At 40.5% G+C, this 20,214-nt stretch overlaps 1 protein-coding gene across 1 annotated transcript in view; it reads right to left on the bottom strand.

Annotated features, from left to right (window-relative positions):
* Positions 1 to 19,347, bottom strand: part of LOC132379809 (G-protein coupled receptor 55-like) — a 44,920-nt gene extending 25,573 nt beyond the window's left edge. The window contains exon 1 of the mRNA XM_059948099.1: positions 19,196 to 19,347. The gene's annotated coding sequence lies outside the window, so the exon portion shown is untranslated. The remainder of the gene's footprint in view (positions 1 to 19,195) is intronic.
* Positions 19,348 to 20,214: the final 867 nt, after the last annotated feature.

The raw sequence follows: 20,214 nt of genomic DNA on the forward strand, positions 1-20,214 counted from the left end.
GTACACAGATAGTCTATGTGCTATTCGGGTCTGTGCAGTGTCACCTCACTTTGCATTGGTACTAAGCTCAAGAATGAAATCACATTGTCTGTCACTGATAGCCAGATCGGTCTTAGTAATTTGTGGATAACATTAGTTTGCCATGTCCGGGCAATTTGGCACTACTCATTGCTCACGTGCCTCATGCCATTATAACTGGTGACAAAGAGTAATTGATGTCCAAAAGGTTAATGCAGCACAAGTTTATTGAGGGAATGACTCATGGCTGTCAGCCGCAAGGTTTATAGTATTTTAGATTGAGGCAGACCGTTCTGTCAGCTTGGGGAAAAGTTGCTCTTGTACATCTTTGGCACTTTAATCGCAATATTGATGGGTTACCTTTACTTTATAATGTTCCATTTCTGTATTCTCCAGCTGGAGAAATGTTCTGAACATCTACTGAGAAACCCTTAGCCCTCAGCACTATGGACACTACGACGACTCCTTTGCTTGTATCTTCGGAAACAGCTGGATTTCTATTTTTAATATCTTTATTTTTCCCTTTCAGGGTTCTTTTGAAGACCCTGACCTGGAGTTAAATACTGTCTACAGTTCTTCGTGGGAATGGTGTTTCATGACTGGCCGTTATTCGACATGCCAAGGGCGTGGTCTAAGAGCTTCATTCGCCTTCGGATGTCCGAAATTTTGTGGCTCTGGAGATGGGGGGATTGAAGGTCGGTGTCTTGGCAGGAGATCAGTGTGTTGTGGGAATCAGAAGATCTATGGCTGTGTGCCCAGAGACCTGAGATCTTTGGGCACAGAGCTTGGAAAAAGTGACACAACAGGCTTTTAACATCGTAAACCAGCAAGTTGTTTATTATGTCTCCCTTCTCACTGTGAAACAGAGACATCTCTTTCTCCCTTATTAGGGAGAGAGAGCGCCTGTGGCATGTCGAATACCAGGTGAACGAGTAGTCTTTGGAGTAACAAATTCTGTGTCTTTGCTCATGCTTGAGTGTTCGGTGGTGGGTGCTGATATTTTTTTCTGGTGGAGGGAGGGGGATTGTTGCTCACTGCTGCTTACATGTGGAAGGGAGGGGAGCTGAAGGGACTTTGGGGTTCTAACATTTAACTATCATTCATTCTTTGGGGGGGGGGAACTCTGTTTTCATGGATGGTTGCAAAGATAAGACATTTCAGGATGTATATTGTCTACATTTCTCTCACATTAAATGTACCTTTGAAACCCTTGATCTTGCAATTTCATAACTACTTTGGGAATGAAGATGTAATATTAGTACCATGTTGGAGAGAATACAAAATATCAGACAGTGGTAAACCAAGGCATCTGGATTTGCTGTGTTGTTGAGAAGACATGTCACCATTCATCCAAGAGGCTTCTTCAGCTATGATCCATGGTGGGTAATTTTCTGGCCTATAAACTCTGTGTTGTTTAAAGGTTTTCCAATCACATGAGGGGCGTTAAGAGTTGTGGAGGTAATGAGAGTGTCATTAGTCTTATCTTTGCATGAATGGAGCTGAGAGCTGCTGCGAAGATGCTGGGATAAAGATGTAAGTAGCTGATAGGTGGTGTCATACCCCACCCCCTCTGTGATGACTCTCATGTGACCGTTGTACCTTTAAGCAACTCACAGAGTTTATAAACTGGACAACAGCCTACTATGGATTAGAAATGAAGAAGCCTCTCAGATGAGTGGCAAAACATCTTCTAGACAACACAGCAAGTCCAGTTGCATTGATTTACTACTGCTTGATCTACAAGGACCTGGATGACTGAGAACCTTCATAGACATAGAATACCAAATACTTTTAGAGTTCAGTCTGTCAAGATGGTGTAATCTTACTGGGCAAGTAAAACAAGTATTTCCACTTCAACTCTAGTTTATACAAAAAACCTTCACATTTTAAGGAGCATATTCATTGAACAAAATGGTCCATATGCAGATTAAATACTATTTGGATGAAAATACCCATTCATGAGTTACTCAACAGTCCACAAGCCGCTTATCACATTAACAAATGCAAATTGATTTATGGGGTTCGACGTAACCAAATATGCACTTAGTTGAGCCATGCAGAAGTCGAACAACAAGCATAGCAACCCAACAGTAGATGGCCTAATTTGTATATTCATATTGTTGCATACAATTCAAATCAAGGCTCTTAGAGCTTGAAAATAAGCACATAGTTCATGTTAACTGTAACCCATCCAATCCAAACCTCATTTCAATGCAGTTGAAACACTGAACAAATTGTAAAGTTTTGTGTGTTTGAAATGTTTAATTCCTAAAATTAAGTTAAAATTGTCATTATTAGTTTTTGAATATTGAAATATTAGTTTGCACTGCAAGTTTTCTGAATGCACCAAAGGATCACAATAATATTACTTCCTTCATTCACTCAGGTGTTTCACTACTAGGACAAAGTTAAGGTACGTGCTGTACATTTAATCTGTGCATTAGTTCCTTTTCCTCAACCTTACACTAGTTTTCTGAGGTGGAAAATAATAACATACAAGTTTTGGCAATAGCACTGCAAAACTCTACTGCAGTGCTTATGCATTCTCCTATAGTTTAAAAAAGCTAATTTTGTATGCTGTATTATCATAATTATCATAATGAGTACAGATTCTCAGCTTCAAGATATCCAAATAATTTTACACTCTCAAAATATTTCCTTAAGTTTTGGCTGTGAAAAGAAAATAACACCAATATTAAGTGACCATCCGTTGCTGGTAAATTAGGATAAGATAGGCCCAAAACCTTTTAAAAGAAGTGTAAGAACCCACAATACAAAAGTCACTGACAATAGTGAAAGGAACCAGGCCAGAATTGTAGCACAGCTGTAAATGGTTAAAAAATTATTGGAGCATCAAGAACCAAAAGATTTAATCAATCAATGGAACAGTAAATACCAGTGAATTAATAAAGTAGCAGCAATGAATGATCAATTAAGTAGGAACATTGGCACTATTAGTTAAAAATGCTACCACTGAAAGAAAGACATCAATCAATTATTTCCACATAGTCCAATATCAAATCAACTGATCCACTGGCTCCAGGGAAACAAATTCTTGTTGTTAGCAATTCCAATCCCATGATTCCCTTGCAAAGCCTAGAGAATCGAAAATGAACCTCCAAGAATTTCTAGCTGATATTAGATCTGGCATACAGTGACAGAAATTGCTGTACTGTGTTGCTTTGAAAGAAATTTTAATGTGATTTCATTGAGATTAATTAATGAAATTTAATTTCATTCAGTGAGAATTTTATGACATAGTTCAACATTTATTACTTAAGATAAAACCAAGTAATCCTTTACCTTATTTCAGTTTTGCACTCTATATTTTAACAAGTTACATTTTCCTCTCTACCTTCCTTAAACCAATAGTAATGCTTGTTGTCTTCTAATCTCCATTCTCACCCTTAAGCTTTACCGTTAGTTCAAAGATGCTGAATATTAAAAAAGTAAGATTGAGTAATTGATTTCCTACTTTGAGGGATCGTACAAGTTTTTGTTTTAAACCATAGCTTTGTATGTCACAAAGTTTTCAGATATTGTCTCACCATCTTTGTATGTTGAGATTCCTAAATGTGATGAAAGCACGATGACAAAATAGCCTGTTATAACATACAAGTGTTCCATGTGAAAGTACTTCAAATAAACCACTTTACCATTTCAAGAGGAAAGTAACTTCATAAAGTTAATGCATTGATTGGTGAACACTTAATGCAGGAATGAGTTCTATGGTAGCGTAAAGGATGGCACAACGTCATGGCAGCTCAGGGCGTTCTGGAGTTCATTCTTTTCAAATCTTTTTATTACTTTATTCAAAAATAACACAAGTACATCAAAGTAACAACACTTACAATGCCTCAAGAAAAAATACCTTAAGGATTGAAAATTTTGTGAATAAAAAAAACCCTACTAAGCAAAAAAGTGGGGAAAAAACCCAATAGGGGTACAACCCCGGAGCCATGCATCATTCAAAAAGCTTATAAAAATAATCATCAAACTGCCAGCAAGAAAGAAAAATATATCAAAAAGAATTTACAATTAGATCATAGAGAAGATCTATTAATTAGCTCATATGATAATAGCGAGCAAATGAGCACCATCGATTCTCAAAATCAAATAAAGGTTCAAAGTTTCGACTTCTAATTTTCTCCAAACTAAGACACAGCAGCATTTGAGAGAACCATTGTGACAAATTAGGAGCTGATATATCCTTCCACTTCACTAGAGTTCAATTCCGGTGCCATCTCTAAAGAGTTCATATGTTCTCCCCATGAGTGTGAGGGTTTCCTCTGGGTGCTCCTGTTTCCTTCCACAAATTAAAGACATACTGGTTAGTAAGTTAATTAATTGGTCGTTGTAAGTTGTCCTATGAATGTTCTGGTGTTAAGTAGGTAGCTAGCAGGTCCAGAAGGGCTTGTTCCGCACAGTATCTCTAAATAAAACAAAGGGTTAGTTTGTATGATGCAGCTTGGAAACAAGACTTCTGACCATTTACCTAAACCCACTTTAGTGGGTTTACTGATTGGCATTTGGGGGTAAGCAACACTACTGCCCCTGACAAAACGCCAGTGGTATGCTGTGTATAGAAACATAGAACATAGGTGCAGGAGTAGGCCATTCGGCACTTCGAGCCTGCACTGCCATTCAGTATGATCATGGCTGATCATCCAACTCAGAACCCTGTATCTGCTTTCTCTCCATACCCCCGATCCCTTTAGCCACAAGGGCCATATCTAACTCACTCTTAAATATAGCCAATGAACCGGCCTCAACTGTTTCCTGTGGCAGAGAATTTCACAGATTCACCTCTCTCTGTGTGAAGAATTTTTCCTCATCTCAGTCCTAAAAGGCTTCCCCTTTATCCTTGAACAGTGACCCCTCGTTCTGGATTTCCCCAACATCAGAAACAATCTTCCTGCATCTAACCTGTCCAATCCCTTTAGAATTTTATATGTTTCAATAAGATTCCCCCTCAATCTTCTAAATTCCAGCGAGTATAAGCCTAGTCGATCCAGTCTTTCTTCATATGGAAGTCCTGCCATCCCATGAACCTTCTTTGTACTCCCTCTATGGCAAGAATGTCTTTCCACAGATGGGGGGACCAAAACTGCACACAATACTCCAGGTGTGGTCTCACCAAGGCCTTGTACAACTACAGTAGAACCTCCCTGCTCCTGTACTCAAATCCTCTTGCTATGAATGCCAACATACCATTTGCCTTTTTCACCACCTGCTGTACCTGCATGCCCACCTTCAATGACTGGTGTACAATGACACCCAGGTCTCATTGCAGCTCCCCTTTTCCTAGTCAGCCACCATTCAGTTAATGATCTGTTTTCCTGTTCTTGCCAGCAAAGTGGTTAACCTCACATTTATCCACAATAAATTGCATCTGCCATAAATTTGCCCACTCACCTAACCTATCCAAGTCACCCTGCATCCTCTTTGCATCCTCTTCACAGCTAACACTGCCGCCCAGCTTCGTGTCATCCGCAAACTTGGAGATGTTGCATTTAATTTCCTCATCTAAATCATTAATATATATTGTAAACAACTGGGGTCCCAGCACTGAGCCTTGCGGTACCCCACTGGTCACTGCCTGCCATTCTGAAAAGGTCCCATGTATTCCTACTCTTTGCTTCCTGTCTGCCAACCAATTCTCTATCCACATCAATACCATACCCCAATACCATGTACTTTAAGTTTGCACACTAATCTCCCGTGTGGGACCTTGTCAAAAGCCTTTTGAAAATCTAAATATACCACATCCACTGGTTCTCCCCTATCCACTCTACTAGTTAAATGCTCAAAAAAAAATTTAAGATTCACCAGACATGATTTTCCTTTCACAAATCCATGCTGACTTTGTCTGATGATTTCACCGCTTTCCAAATGTGCTGCTATTACATCTTTGATAACTGACCCTAGCATTTTCCCCAACACCGTTGTCAGGCTAACCAGTCTATAATTCCCCAGTTTCTCTCTCCCACCTTTTTTAAAAAGTGGGGTCACATTAGCCACCTTCCAATCCTCAGGAACTAATCCAGAATCTAAAGAGTTTTGAAAAATTATCACTAATGCGTCCACTATTTCTTGGGCTACTTCCTTAAGCACTCTGGGATGCAGACCATCTGGCCCTGGGGATTTATCTGCCTTTAATCCCTTCAATTTACCTAACACCACTTCCCTACTAACATGTATTTTCCTCATTTCCTCCATCTCACTAGACCCTCGGTCCCCTACTATTTCTGGAAGATTATTTATGTCCTCCTGAGTAAAGACAGAACCAAAGTAGTTATTCAATTGGTTTGCCATGTCCTTGTTTCTCATCATCAATTCACTTGTTTCTGACTGTAAGGAACCTACATTTGTCTTAACCAATCTTTTTCTTTTCACGTATCTATAAAAACTTTTACAGTCAGTTTTCATGTTCCCTGCCAGCTTTCTCTCATAATCTTTTTTCCTTTTCCTAATTAAGCCCTTTGACCTCCTCTGCAGGACTCTGAATTTCTCCCAGTCCTCAGGTGTGCTGCTTTTTCTGGCTAACTTGTACGTTTCTTCTTTGGAATTGTACTATCCATAATTTCCCTTGTCAGCCACGGGTGCACTTCCTTCCCTGGTTTATTCTTTTGCCAAACTGGGATGAACAATTGTTGTAGTTCATCCATGCGATCTTTAAATGCTTGCCATTGCATATCCGCCGTCAACCCTTTAAGTATCATTTGCCAGTCTATCTTAGCTAATTCACGTCTCATACCTTCAAAGTTACCCTTCTTTAAGTTCAGAACCTTTGCTTCTGAATTAACTACATCACTCTCCATCTTAATGAAGAATTTCACCATATTATGGTCACTCTTACCCAAGGAGCCTCGCACGACAAGATTGCTAACTAACCCTTCCTCATTGCTCAAAGTCTGGCCTGCTCCCTAGTTGGTTCCTCCACATGTTGGTTCAGAAAACTATCCAGCATACATTCCAAGAAATCCTCTTCCTCACCACCCTTACCAATTTGGTTCACCCAATCTATATGTAGATTGAAGTCACCCATTATAACTACCGTTCCTTTATTGCACGCATTTCTAATTTCCTGTTTAATGCCATCCCGAACCTCACTACTACTGTTAGGTGGCCTGTACACAACTCCCATCAGTGTTTTCTGCCCCTTAGTGTTATGCAGCTCTACCCATATTGATTCCACATCCTCCAGGCTAATGTCCTTCCTTTCTACTGCATTAATCTCCTCTCTAACCAGCAATGCTACCCCACCTCCTTTTCTTTCCTGTCTATCCCTCCTGAATATTGAATATCCCTGGATGTCGAGCTTCCATCCTTGGTCACCCTGGAGCCATGTCTCTGTGATCCCAACTATATCATATTCATTAATAACTACCTGCACATTCAATTCATCCACCTTGTTACAAATGCTCCTTGCATTGACACACAAAGCCTTCAGGCTTGTTTTTACAACACTCTTAGCCCTTATACAATTATGTTGAAAAGTGGCCCTTTTTGATTTTTGCCCTGGATTTGCCTGCCTGCCATTTTTACTTTTCACTTTACTACTTTTTACTTCTACCCTCATTTTACACCTCTCTGTCTCTCTGCACTTGTTCCCATCCCCCTGCCACATTAGTTTAAATCCTCCTGAACAGCAGTAGCAAACACTCCCCCTAGGAAATTGGTTCCAGCCCAGCCCAGTCCAGTTCATTCCAGTAATGGACAGCAAATGCAACATGCTTTCTGAGATCTGGAAACATAAGAGCACCAATTGCCAGGAAGGTGGAAGGGCTGTCAATGAAACCAAATATTGATAGGTTATTGCACAATTAATTTTGTCCAGTACCAAATTATTTTACGTTGAAGTTGCAATATTGACTGCAGTTTATAGGACTGCCTGTATGTTAATTGGTTACTAACTACTAACAAAAGAATCAACTCCTTTTAATGTCTGTCACATAGATAAACCAGTATATAAATATACTGGTGCAGCTGGCTTAAATGATTGTAGGTGGCCCTAATTCCAGCGTCTATTGGTTTCCAAATATTATTTTGCTCTCCATTATCAAGTATGAATATAACCAAATTACTCTGCTTTAAAATAACCAAATTACATTATTTGTTAACATTCAGCTAATTATGAAAGTACTCCTTTTCTTTCAGCTGATTAAGTAAATGTGAGAGCCTTTAAAACACATTTATCATTCCCACTGTTGTTTCATGTTTCAGATGATGTTTCATCTCAATGTGTGAGCTTGAAGCTTATCTAGGGGCTATAAGAGTGCTGGTGAGGCTGATTCTTAAGCAACACATCCATAGTCAAAGACAGATCTGATCAAAGCATCATACAGTTGATTAAGCGACCTCTTACTTGCATCCCAATCTCACACAACTAAGCACCTGAGCACATTGAGGGCATTTTTTACACTTCTCTAGAATTTTATTCACATGCAGCTTCCATGTTAGCCTTTTGCCCATCCAGATACCTAGAAACTTTACCACTGACTCTTGTTGAAGAGATTTACCTTACTTTGAGATCAATTGTGGGTATAATGTTCCTTTTAGAAAAACAAATAATGTCTTTACTGAAGAAAATTTAAACTCCTATCGACTTCTTCTTTCCTCTACTTCATTAACAGCTGCCTGCATTTTCTTAACAATATAATTTATATTCCTGCCTCTCTTCAACACTGCACCATCAGCAGCATATAATGATTTGGAAATGACTGAATCAACTTTTAAGGAAATATCATTCATCATTAAAAAAGTGTGAGCTGCACACACTCCCCTGTGGAGTCCCACTCTCTACCTCATACTCCTTAGAGATTGTTGTTCCCACCTAACTTGTTTCATTATCACATAAAAATATCTTGAATCAAATTGATCATTTTACCACCTATTCCTGTCTTTTCCAGATTGAGTAGCAATGCTTGTGTCCATAACACATCACATCATAGTCTTCCTTTACGTAGAAGAAAACTGCTCTTTATTCTCTTGTGCCTTATGAATATCTGATTCCAAAGTTAACGCCAAGTCCATGGTCATTCTCCCTTTATGAAATCCAGATTGGTATGCAGCTAATTTTCCACAGCTTTCCATAAAATACGAAAGTCTTGCTGTAACCATTCATTCCATTATCTTACGTACTTGTGAAGTTAGCAGAATAAGTCTATGACCGAAAGGATCTAATTGATCCTTACCAGGTTTCAAAATGGGGATAACAACCGCCAATTTCCTGGCAGCAGGAAGTCCTCCCTTCAACCTATATCGTATTAAAGAATTTCAAAACCACTCAAGTTTGAAATCCAATAACCATGTAAATATTCCATAACAAATATTATCTTTTGCAGGTGATGTCAGACCAATGACATTAATAGCCCTTTTATGTTCAGGCAATGGAAATTTGACATCCAAGTAGGAACTGGAACGTTCTTTTTTCTCATTGCATTTCAAAACTGTTTCGCTCTTCTTTACTTAAGTTGGCTGAACTATGTACTGTTACGAATGTGCCGCAACTCTGAGGGGCCGAAGGGTACAAAGTTGCCCCCACCTTTTTGAGAATCGCAAGATCGCTATTTTCTGGGACCCAGGAAATGAGAGAGAGACACGCAGAATCCACAAGGTTTGGAATGTATCCTGGTCTCAGCAAAACAAAGCCACTGATAACGGCCATTGTCTCTTGGAGACGGGATTGTGTATTGAGTAGTGTACTATTCATTGAAGCCCCTCAGGGGACAACCAGAGTGGGCTGGTTGAGGGATTGCATCATCCCAACCTGATTGACATCGTGAGACCCCGTGAGTAAGGATAAAAAAGGGTCTGGGGAACAACCCCTTTAGCCGCACCAGGAGAAACGCTAGAAATCCCGTGACAGCGTTTAATAGTGACACCCGGTGGGGGGCTCGTGTGCGTCCTTCCCTTGCCTGGGATTGGCGGGCTCACCATAGAAGAACGGGCTTTAGCGAAAGGAGAGGCCACAAGTGAAAGGCCACGACAACAAGACTCTGACGGATTGATATCATAAAAGAAATCGGCAAGTTTTTCTCCCAAAACTCTCTCTCTCTCCAACCACTGCAAACCCAGCGGTCCCCAAAGGCTGCAGCCTGCATGAACTGAGTGACTTTTATATTTCCATCGGACAATTCATTATCCCCTAGACAACGATAGAGCTTATTTCTTATTGATTATTATTATACCCGCACTTTTATATTTAGTATTGACGACGTATATTATCTGTATATTTGCATTGATATTATTTTTGTGTATTTTTACTAATAAATACTGTTAAAAATGGTATCATCAGACTTCAACGGCCCTCTCTATCTTTGCTGGTAAGTGACCCGGTTACGGGGTTCAAAGTGGGGTCTCGTCTCGAGATTTGATACCAAATTGGAGGGCCAGTGAATCGGGCTTTTAAGTGCAAACGTGGGTCTGGTTGCGTGGGTAACCAGACGGGAAACCAGCAAAGATGGACATTGAGGAATTTATAGAAAACCCGACTCTGGAGGTGCTAGAGGCGGCCACAAAGTCGGACTTGATAAATATTGCGAAAGGACTAAACCTCGCAGAGGTGAGGTTGTCGATGAAAAAGCAGGAGGTGCGGAGGGCCATAACTCAGTATTATATTGTGAAGAATGTGTTTTCGGCTGAGGTATTGGAAAATATCCCTGTAAAGGCACCAGCTAGTGGGACGGCTCAGTTAGATTGGAGAAATTAAGGTTGGAACATGAAATTAAGTTAAAACAGCTGGAAGCAGCTGAAAAGGAAAAAGAAAGAGCCGACAAGCAAAGGGAGAATGAGCTCCAGCTAAAGGAGTTAGAGGTGAAAAGGGAGCAGGAAAGAGCCGAGAAGCAGAGAGAGCATGAAATTAAGTTAAAACAGCTGGAAGCAGCTGGAAAAGAGGAGAGAGCCGAGAAGGAGAGGGAGTATGAAGAGAAAGAGAAACAGAGGCAACATGACTTGGACATGGAGAAGTTAAGGCCAGAGAGAAGAGCTCAAGGGCCAGACTGAGAGGAGAGGTTTAATGTTAGTTGGGAGTTTAGGTTAGTACCTCTGTTCGAGGAGATGGATATTAATAGTTATTTCTTGCATTTTGAAAAGGTGGCAGTGAGTCAGAAGTGGCCCAAAGATCGGTGGGTGGAGTTGTTACAAAGTGTGTTAAAAGGGAAGGCACAACAGGCATATGCGGCGTTGTCCATGGAGGAGGAGTCTGAGAATTATGAGAAAGTAAAGGAGGTCATTCTTCAGCCCTATGAATTGGTACCTGAAGCCTATAGACAAAAGTTCAGAAATTTAAAGAAAGTGTGGAATCAGATGTATGCAGAGTTTGCCTATGAGAAGGGTGTGCTCTTGGATCGTTGGTGCGCAGCAGAAGTGGTGGAAGAAGATTTTTGGCATCTCAGGGAGTTAATTCTGATTGAGGAATTTAAAGGTTGTGTTTCAGATGATATCCGGATGTATTTGAATGAGAAGCCGAATAAGTCCATTTCAGAATTTGCTAGGTTCGCAGATGAATTTGCCCTAACCCACAAGACAAAGTTTTCCTCGAATAAAAGTTACCAGAGAGACCGTGGGAATGGTAGAGAAAGCCCGCCGGCTGAGGCAGAGATTCAGCTGGGAGCTAGTTGTAAAACTAAGGAGGAGGAGAGGCAAGACAGCAGGAGAGGTCCTGGCTTGACCTGTTTTAATTGTGGAAAGGTGGGTCATATTGCATCTAAGTGCCTTGCTCGGAGGAAGGAGACAGGAAAATGGAAAGTAGCAGTCCCTACAGGATGTATTGTGGTGATCAGTAAATTGACGAGAAAGCCCCAAGTAGACAGAATATCAGAGGGGCCTGAGAAATTTATTGCAGAAGGAACCGTGTCCGTGAAAGTGGGAAACATACCAGTTCCAGTGCGGATCTAGAGAGACACGGGAGCTGAACTGTCATTGATTCGCAGTACAGTGCTAGATTTTGGTCCTCAGACTGGAGAGGTAGCTTTGAGAGGCATAGGAAAAGGGACAGAAGCGGTGCCTTCGTATAGGATCATTATAAATTGTGAGCTGGTATCTGGACCAGTTGAAATAGGGGTGAGGTCAGAACTCCGGAGAACTGACGTAGACATCCTTTTGGGTAATGATTTAGCTGGTGGTGACGTTTGGTCAGCCATGGAGCTGACGAGCTAGCTTGTAAGTGTTGAGGACCCGCCCCTAGATTCCAAGATCTATCCCGCATGTGCGACCACTCGCAGCATGTCGAGAAAGGCAGCTGAGAATGAGACCAGTTTAAATTTGGCCAGTATCGATTTGGCCGAGACGTTTTTACCGACCCTGTACCAAGAGGAGTTAGAGGGTGGTAAACGGAGGATTGGAAAGTGAAAGAGAGTAAGGGAGAGGAGGTAGACCTGCCCTTAGCCAGGAGGAAACTTACAGAGGCACGGAGTAAAAATGAGAAACAGATAAGGCTGTTAAAAGGTCCAGGGTTGGACATGGATGATCTGTCTAGCTTGACAGAACTGTTTGAAGAAGTTGAAAATTTTAAATGTGTTCCCGATAATGAAATGAGGGCAGTCCTAGATGAAAAGGATGCCATTACCTTGAAGAAGTCTGCTGGGTTGGTAGATGAGGTTGTTTCAGCCCACAGGGTTGAGTTTCCTCCGGAAGGGAGTTGCCCAGAGAGGAACTGGGAGGATCAGGGGAACTTAGAATTTGAAAAGTGTATGGGTATTGAAAGCCTGGAAGAGGCAGATGTCCCTTTTGAGTGTGTTCAAGATGTGGATGCACGTGGTACTGAACCTAGTAATGGAGCTCAGAAAGAGTCTGAGGTATTTGATTCAGTTGAAAAGGAATACAGTCCTTGTGGGTCAGAGGGACTTGGTTCAGTGAAGAAAGGGTTAACCTTGGTACTAGTGGGAAGTGAGAATTCCCAGTTGTTTGTGCTCGAAGGTGTGTTAAAAGTTAGTGAGGAGATAAAAGGTGGTGAGGTGAATATTATTATTGAAGCAAAAGGGAAAAGTGTAGTTCCTAAATTGAATGAAGAAAATTTAAGTCTGGATTGATGTCAGAAGCAGTAACCAGGCTGCAGAGACAATGGCTTGGTAACACGGTGCCTGCGAATCAAATACAGGTTGATTTGGAATGTAAAGGTGCCCCACGCGCTATTGTTATTCAAGAGAGTGCTGTGAAGAGGCAGAATTTGAAATGATGTTTGGACAAAGAGGGATCACTTGCAGAGTTTAAACCGGGGGTCGGCAACCCGCGGCTCCGGAGCCGCATGCGACTCTTTCATCTCTGTGCTGCGGCTCCCTGTGGCTTTGGGAAATAATTGGTCAGTATTTAATTAAAATGTATTTTATGTTAGTTTGTTAGTTTTTGAAATGTAATTCTAAATTTGAAGATTATGGTGATCTTGTACAATCTAAATAAGACGTTGTGGCGACCCATTTCCTGGCACATTGGAACCGGCTCACAATTAGCCAGCGTTCAGGCTAAGGGAGATAGCCTACCGGGGTTTGTGAGTACGTGTCTTTTGGAGCATCCGCGCCCATGGGGGCTGGGTTGAGGGAGGCTTAAAAGCAAGGCTGTTTAGTTCGAATAAAGTTATTCGACTGCAGTTTACTGACTGCGTGAGCACACCGCTACAACGTGTTTTTATCGCTATTAATATACGTCTCCACTGCCAATACCTGACAACCGTCAGTGCGCGATTTCTTTAATTTTTCGATCCAAGGTAGGCTAACTATGGTGAATTCTAAAAAAAGAAAAGTGACTGAAGAAAACAGAACGTTTAATGATACGTGGACAGATTCATTTGCTTTCACTGTTGACGAGACTGGTTTACCGGTATGCTTAATATGCAATGAGAAACTAGCAAACAACAAAAAGTCAAATGTCGCAAGGCATTTCCAGAATAAACACGCAGCCTTTGCTCAAAAATATCCGGATAGAGATGAGAGAAAAAAAGCCGTTTCGGAACTGATGCAGAAGGTTGATCTGAGCAAAAATCATTTCAAGAAATGGATGAAGTCTGGAAAATCAACGACATACGCTAGTTATATTGCCGCTCAGGAAATAGTCAGGCACGGGAAGCAGTTTACAGATGGTGAATATATAAAAGAATCTTTCATTAAGATTTCAGAACATCTATTCACGGACTTTAAAAACAAGAGTGAAATTGTGCAGAAAATCAGGAATATGCCCCTCTCTGCAAAGACTGTCAAAGACAGAACCATAAAATTGGCAGAAGACATCACAAGACAGCAAATTAAAGACATCAATTCAGCTGTGGCTTACTCGATTGCCTGTGACGAGTCTAAAGACAAAGGTGATATTGAACAAATAGCGCTGTTCTGCCGGTATGTAAACTCTGCCGGGCCACAGGAAGAACTGATTGAGTTGATACCTCTAAAAGACCAAACACAGGGGGAGGACATCTGTGAGGCTGTCTTGAATTGTTTAAGGGCCAAAGGAATAAAGACCACCCATCTGGTGTCAGTAGCTACTGATGGGGCACCAAGTATGACAGGAACGCACAAGGGATTTGTGGCTTTACTGCAGAAGTCGCTGGACAGAAAGCTGCTGACTTTTCACTGCATCTTGCACCACGAGGCACTGTGCGCTCAAACATTTCCTCTGGAATGCACAGAAGTAATGGATGTTGTCATTCAGATTGTCAATAAAATAATGGCAAAAAGTTTAAATCACCATCAATTCCGTTTGTTACTGGACGAGCTGGAAAGCGCATATTCTGATCTCCTGCTGCACAACAAAGTCCAGTGGCTGTCCAGAGGGGAGGTGCTGAAACGCTTTGTCGCGTGTCTGGAGGAAGTGAAAACTTTCCTGGGCAGCAAAGGGCTCACCTTTCCTGAGCTGGAACAACCAGAGTGGCTGGAAAAGCTACACTTCATGGTAGACATGACAGCGCACCTGAACACGCTGAACACAGCTCTTCAGGGGAAAGGACGTACAGCCCTATACATGTTGGAGGATGTTTTGGCATCCGAGCGCAAGTTGACAATGCTTGCCAGAGATTTACAGAAAGGCACTTTGTCTCACTTCCCCAATTTGAGAGAGTTCAAACAAGGTCACGACATGATAAATTCGGAGTATTTACATTCTGCAATCATTGCAATGCAAACATCGTTTGGGAAATGCTTCTGTGAGTTCAGAGAGGGAAAAAACACATTATCCTTCCCGGTCACTCCCCTAAGCATTGATCCATCCCTACTGAATACAACTGCATTGGCAGGTGTGAGTCAACCTGATCTTGAGATGGAACTGGCCGACATAGCGGACAAAGACATATGGGTGTCCAAGTTTAGACGCTTGACAGCAGACCTTGAAGATGTTGCCCGTCAGAAGGCCGTTCTTGCTCAGAATCACAAATGGAGTGATATTGAAAACTTCCCCAAACAGGACAAACTTGTGTTCGAAACATGGAATGCTATCCCCGACATTTATGTAAACATTAAAAAGTATGCGCTTGGAGTCCTGTCGATCTTTGGATCCACATATATATGTGAGCAGGTGTTCTCCAACATGAACTTTATTAAAAACAAACATCGTGCACGCCTCACAAATGACAGCTTGCGATCCTGTGTAAAGATGAAGGTGACGTCATACAGCCCTGATGTGCAGATGCTGTGCGCTGAGGTCCAGGGGCAGAAATCCCATTAACCAAGACTGATAACCTTCAACCCAACGTCTTTTTTTCGGAGTTCAAAACGTTTTTGTTGCATGCAGAAATGTAATTTCGTTTTCTCTGCAGGAGTTCATCAATTTCATAAATGCAACACATTATAGTTTGTTTATACATAGCATAAAGGCAAAAAAAACGTTGTATGCAGTGTTATTTCATTTTAAATGTCAAACGGGTTTTGTGGCTCCCAGTGTTTTCTGTGGGAAACGGGTCCAAGTGGCTCTTTCAGTGGTAAAGATTGCTGACCCCTGGTTTAAACTGAAAACTAATAGCATGAAGGATCCTGAAGATAAAACTAACAACTTGCCAAAAATTAAAGAACTGTGTGGAAATTCAGAAAATGGTTTTAGTTTGGAACACATTGTTGATAAAATAACTCCTATGAAAGGAGTATTCAAAAGCCTATTCCACACTGGTATACAAGTTAACCACATGGGAGTTAACTGGAAAAGGGGCGAGGGTCGACAGGATGCCACTTTAAATAACAGGATCCGGTTTTAAGGGATTTTGACAAAGCATGCAACTAATAAAGACAACCCCATGGAAGATTGACTGTTAAGTTTGAAAGATTAGTATTTGCATGAACTTTTGTAATATACACGTAAGCTAAGATCACAACTCTTTAGTTTTTGTTTGCTGAAGAAAAGGAAAAAAAATAGGTGGTTATTAAATTGGAGTCTGATGCTACAAGAATTTATTAAGGTACAAGATGTTAAGATATTAAAGGAAGTGACAATGTAATCACTAACTGTTTAGATGCTGAATTGAATGTATAACTGTATTAACCTGTAGTGACAAAAAAAACTCTTTTGTATTGTGTTAGATTCTGAAATCCTGTAAGTCTCTGTATTAATTCATTTTTACCGGTGGTAAAAATCTTAGAAGAAAGGGGGTGTTACGAATGTGCCACAACTCTGAGGGGCTGAAGGGTACAAAGTCAATTCTCCTTTTTGAGAATCGCAAGATCGCTATTAATTCGGGTCTGGGACCCAGGAAATGAGAGAGAGACACGCAGAATCCACAAGGTTTGGAATGTATCCTGGCCTCAGCGAAACAAAGCCACTGGTAATGGCCATTATCTCTTGGAGACGGGATTGTGTATTGAGTAGTGTACTATTCATTGAAGCCCCTCAGGGGACAACCAGAGTGGGCTGGTTGAGGGATTGCATTATCCCAACCTGATTGACATCTGAGACCCCATGAGTAAGGATAAAAGAGGGTCTGGGGAACAACCCCTTTAGGCGCACCAGGAGAAATGCTAGAAATCCCGTGACAGCATTTAATAGCGACAGCCGGTGGGGCTCGTGTGCATCCTTTCCCTTGCCTGGGATTGGCGGGCTCACCACGGAAGAATGGCTTTAGCTAAAGGAGAGGCCACAAGTGAAAGGCCACAACAACGAGACTCCGACGGATCGAAATCATAAAAGGAAAGCCGGCAAGTTTTTCTCCCAAAACTCTCTCTCTCTCCAACCATTGCAAACCCAGCAGTCCCCAAAGGCTGCAGCCTGCATGAACTGAGTGAATTTTATATTTCCATCGGACAATACATTATCCCCTAGACAATGATAGAGTGTATTCCTTATTGATTATTATTATACCCGCACTTTTAGATTTAGTATTGATGATGTATATTATCTGTATATTTGCATTGATAATATTTTTGTGTATTTTTATTAATAAATACTGTTAAAAATAGTATTATCAGACTTCAACGGACCTCTCTATCTTTGCTGATAAGTGACCCAGTTACGGGGTTCGTAACAATACATTGACATGTATTTGCTAATAATTCTGCTTTTACGAGAGTCACCACCATATAAAACTGGTACAGCATGAAGTTTTCTAACCCTCCTATTTTCTATATCACACCCCAAACTTCCCCCATCTGGATCTCTTTCCCAATGCTATAATAGTACATTCTCTAATACATTTCTTTGTTCATCTCACTGCTTTTCTAACTATAGCTTGAGCTCTTTTATGTTGTATGAAAAATGAACAGGAGTAACAATGCCTAGCTTTCCAAAAAAGCTTTATTCCCCTCCTTCACAGCTCCTTTACATTCATCAGTCCACCAGGGAACTCCTTTAATTATCTCCCAAAGTTCTAGGAATTGATTAGCTATTGAGTTGAGTACAGAGCACAAGGTATTATTATTGAATTTGATGACCTCCAAAACTGGAAATCAGGGAATCTACTTTCACATAAGTCATCAAATACATCCCAATTTGTCGTCTTAAAATTCCATCTGGGGATGAGGGATTCTTTCCTCTGATAGACATCTTTTCCCATTGTACAGATATTGCAGCAAAATAATCACTCCCCACTGTTGTATCACTATACACTTCCCCATTACACATACTTGCTATATCCTCAGATACCAGCATAAGATCTATAGCAGAAACAGTATTGTAACATAGATTTATCCTTGTACATTTACCATCATTCAGGTACACCAAACACCTTCCTTCTAGAAAGTCATCGGCTACCATCTCATTCACGTTTGTGTCACTATGACCCTACATTGTACAACAAGCATTAAAACCCACACAGCCATATAACTTTATTTTCCTATTTCCACTCACACTTTCCAACATACCAGGTGTTACAAAATTTTGTTATCTATACTTTACCCAAATTTCGACCACAGTTTACTCAAACTCAAAGCTCTATGTGCTATCCTACTTTTGACAAAGGTAGCCACTCTTCCTTCACTACTCATTTTCTATTCACATCTTATATCAACATAACCTTTTATCTTAAGACTTAGACAAGATTTCAACCAGGTTTCCAATGCACATAGAATATCAGGTTTACTTGGTCAACTTTCAATAAATTTCATAGTTGACCATTTGCTAACAAGCTTCTCACATTCTTTTGTAAGATTACAAAGATTATTAACAGCCCACCTTTGAAGTCTGAACATTATTTACTCCTTGTAAGGCATCATCACTATACTTCTAGAGCAAAGTCTTTTATCTCTAGATATTGTTCTTTAGATCTAACTTTATTTTTCCTGTCCTACTTTTAGTTTGTGCAGTGCAACTTACCACATCTGCTATTAAAGTGAGGTAAGTAGTACAGAACCACGTTCCTATTTATTTTAAGGGCAGAAATAACTGATCATCAGATTGGGGCTGCAGGTGTCTGGGCCTAGGTCCCTGCCTGTTGATAATAACTGTTTACACAACCACTTAACTGATCACTTATAGATTTCTTGATATTCAGATATGTTGTTCTTGAAAGACAATTAGGGGCTTAGTCCTCATACATTTCCTATTTCAACTACCTTCAACAAGTTAGCCTTCCTCTTGGGCCTATTATTTCAGGTTGTGCTGGAAACCCATTAATAATGCATCCACTTTTGTAGAAAAGTATAGTTCTCTTCAGTAATTAGAGAAAATATTTGCAATTTTTGTAGGTTTACAAATCCATTGAGCACAAGAGCTGTCTTCCAACTTATTCCAAAACAAAACCTGTGAGCAATTTTACGATTTCTTTGCTTACCAAAGAGCCTCTTTCCTGTTCTTCACACCTGATTCCCTTTTTGGTCAACCTCCACTGCCTCCAACACACACTTTGACCCCGACTTGGAAGTTTGCATTGGCCAGAATTGCATCATGCCATGTTTTGCTAATTCTCAGAAAATGTCTTTAATACTATACAATCAAGTTAAGGACGTGTATTTTTCACACTTGCATTTTACAATGTATCTTAATTGAATTCTGAAAGTTGCAATTGTGTTGCATAAGTTGTGGTGTTTCATAAAAACGAGCATTTGCACACATTCTGCTTATTGTGAACATTACCAACTTTTTTTTGTGTTTTCCATACACATGCTAAGAACAATGGAAACTTTAAAAGTGGTTCACAGAAGCTGATTTCACATTCATAATTTTCTAAGAAAATGAAAAAGTCCGGTCAAATAGCAGCCGTTCAAAACCAACACAGGAACATGTTGCTAATTATGTGCTTTCTGGGACTGTGGTTAGAAGAAGCACAGCGAAAGCTGCATATACACAATTTCCCCATTGTATTAGCTCTTTGAGCTGAAATTTACTAACAAAATGCAAGATACAATTGCAGATAGATTGCAGAAGGGATACTTCTCAAACGTTGTTAAAAACTATTTGAAAATATTTAATCCTCCATTTTTCTCCAATATTTTTTCCAGATATTTATTAATCATCCTTTATGTGATGGATTCCCAGGCATTGATCATAAGTTTGTTTTAGTCTTTAAAATTGTTCTTCTTATGTTTTTGATCACATAACACTGCAATAAATAGAGTAGAAATAGTTTTAAACAGGTTAAAACAGACTAATTTTCTTTACTAGTTCATCATTGACCCATTTTGGGGTTGCTATTTTTTTGCCTGTTTTGCTGAGGAGGCGTAGACATTGAAGTTCTGGACTAGATAGACAGTAGGTGACCAACAGTGTCACCTACATACCCTCCATAGCCATCTGTGGCAATGAATTCCACAGATTTACCACCCACTGGCTCAAGAAGTCCCTCCTCATCTC

Source organism: Hypanus sabinus, chromosome 2 (genome assembly GCF_030144855.1).
Source record: "Hypanus sabinus isolate sHypSab1 chromosome 2, sHypSab1.hap1, whole genome shotgun sequence".
Taxonomy (NCBI): domain Eukaryota; kingdom Metazoa; phylum Chordata; class Chondrichthyes; order Myliobatiformes; family Dasyatidae; genus Hypanus; species Hypanus sabinus.